At 39.1% G+C, this 2674-nt stretch overlaps 1 pseudogene; it reads left to right on the forward strand.

Annotated features, from left to right (window-relative positions):
* Positions 1-1684: 1684 nt before the first annotated feature.
* On the forward strand, positions 1685-1950 carry LOC124525431 (non-histone chromosomal protein HMG-14-like; annotated as a pseudogene).
* Positions 1951-2674: the final 724 nt, after the last annotated feature.

Genomic DNA, 2674 nt, shown 5'->3' on the forward strand with positions numbered 1-2674 from the left:
CATAATAAAGACCATATATTAAAAACCCACAGCTAATATCCTCCTCAATGGGGAAAAACTGAGAGCTTTTCCCCTATGGTCAGGAACAAGATAGGGTTGTCCACTCTCACCATTGTTATTTACCACAGTACTGGAAGCACTCGCACAGTAATCAGTCAACAGAAAAAAATAAAAAGTATCCAAATTTGCAAGGAAGAAACCAAACTTCCGCTATTTTCAGGTGACATGATACTGTATATAGTAAATCCAAGAGACTCCACCAAAAAAATTGCTAGAAGTGATACATGAATTCAGTAAAGTTGCAAGATACACAATCAATGTACAGAAATCTGTTACATTTCTATACACCAATAATAAATCAGCAGGAAGAGAAATTAAGGAATCAATCTCATTTATAATTACACCAAAAACCATAAGATTACTAGGAATAAACCTAACTAAAGAAGCAAAAGAACTGTACTCTGAAAATTATAAAACACTGATGAAAGAAATTGAAGATAACACAAGCAAATGGAAAAATGCTCCATGATCATGCACTGGGAAAAACAATGTTGTTAAAATGTCCATATTACCCCAAACAATCTACACATTTAATGCAATACCTATCAAAATATCAACAGCATTTTTCACAGAGGAAGAACAAACAATCCTAAAATTTGTATGGAGTCACAAAAGACCCTGAATAGTCAAAGTAGTCTTGAAAAAAAGAAGCAAAGCTGTAAGCATCACAATTCCAGACTTCAAGTTATATTACAAAGCTATGGTGATGAAGACAGTATGGTACTGGCAGAAAAAACAGACACATAGATCAATGGAACAGAATAGAAAACCCAGAAATGAACCCACAAATATATGGTCAACTCATCTTTGACAAAGCAGCCATGATAATGTCTTACTAGATATATCTCCTGGGGCTAGGGAAACAAAAGCCAAAGTAAACCATTGGGAGTTCATCAAAATAAAAGGCAAAGGAAACAATCAATAAAACTAAAAGACAAACTACTGAATGGGAGAAGATATTTGAAAATGGCATATCTGATAAGGGGTAATTATCCAAAATATATAATGAAGTTATAAATCTCAACACCCTAAAAACAAATAATCCAGTTCAAAAATTGCCAGAAGACATGAACAGACATTTTTCCAAAGAATACATACAGATGGCTAACAGATACATGAAAGATGCTCAACATCACTCATCATCAGGGAAATACAAATCAAAACTACAATGTGATATCATCTCACACTAGTCAGATGGCTAAAAGCAACAACACAGGGATAAAAAGGTGTTGCCAAGGATTAAAAAAATGGTAATCTTTCTTACACTATTGGTTGGAATGCAAACTGGACAGCCACAATGGAAAAAGTATCAAGGTTCCTCAATATGTTAAATATAGAACAGCCTTATGATCCAGCAATTGCACTGCTATGTATTTACCCAACGAATACAAAAATACTAATTTGAAGGGATACATGCACCCTGATGTTTATAGCAGCATTATCAACAATAGCCAAATTATGGAAAGAGCCCAAATGTCCACCAACTGACGAATGGATAGAGAGTATGTGGTATAACAGCTCTAGAAGTGGAAGGAGTGGCAGCAGCCAGGCAGCTCAGCTTTAGGAAGGCTCTAAGCATTCTGAGATCTGCAGGCCCCTGGCACAAGCCTGCCCCACCACCACTATGCCCAAGAGGAAGGTTAGCTCTGCAATAGGGGCATTGAAGGAGAAGCCCAAGAGGAATTCAGCAAAAGTGCTCCTGCAAAAGTATAAAGGAAGCCAAAAAGGACAGCAGAAAATGATAAAGGGAAGCAAAAGGAAAGGGAAGCAAAGGGAAAACAGGCTGCAGTGGCTAACCAAGAAAGATTTACTTGCAGAAAATGGAGACCCTAAAAATGAGGAGCCTCAGCCTCTGATGAAGCAGGAGAGAAACAAGCCAAGTCTGATTAATATCATATGCCATTTCTTGTCAGTGGTCCTTTGCCCCCTTCTTCTACAATCCAAAGGAGTATTTTTATCAACCATTTTGTAAATGCAAGTTTTTTAGTAGCTCTAGAACACTTTTAAGAAGGAAGGAATCCCATAACATCTCATTTTTAAAGTGTAAATGCTTTAAGAGGTGAAATCAGAGGAGTTAATATGGTGGAGAAGTAGGGGGACCCTGGGCTTTTCTCGTCCCTCAAACACAGCTTTGTTGAGGTCAGATCACTTGGAACACCCAGGAAATCAAGCTGAAGACTGGTAGAAGGATATCTATAGTTGGAGGAAGACAGCGTGGCAGGTGCAAGGTGCATTGAAGTGAATTGGGGGAGAGAAAAACTGCACTGCAGCAGAAGGGAGGGAACCATTTCCAAAGAGAGACAAGGGAGAGAAAGAGAGAGGTGTTGCGAGAGTGCAGCATCAGGTTCACACAAGAGGAAAACCTCTCTGGATCAAGGACTGGGGAGTGAGAAATACTGAATGTCACAGGTTTTTTTTTGCAAACGACATTTGGAGATCAAACTCAGGTTTTGAAAGTGCGCTCCTGGCAAGAAAGAAGGAGCTGGCACTGGAGTGCATAGCGTGGTGTAGGGATCTCCAGGGAACACTGGGAAAGAACATTCCTTTTCCTGGAGTACTTTTGGAAAAGGGTATATTGCCTCTCCAAGGACAAGAGACCCTGTAGGTGCCAGCG

Source organism: Lynx rufus, unplaced genomic scaffold (genome assembly GCF_022079265.1).
Source record: "Lynx rufus isolate CCGP_SWC_20201006 ecotype Redwood Valley unplaced genomic scaffold, mLynRuf1.p SCAF_42, whole genome shotgun sequence".
Lineage (NCBI taxonomy): Eukaryota > Metazoa > Chordata > Mammalia > Carnivora > Felidae > Lynx > Lynx rufus.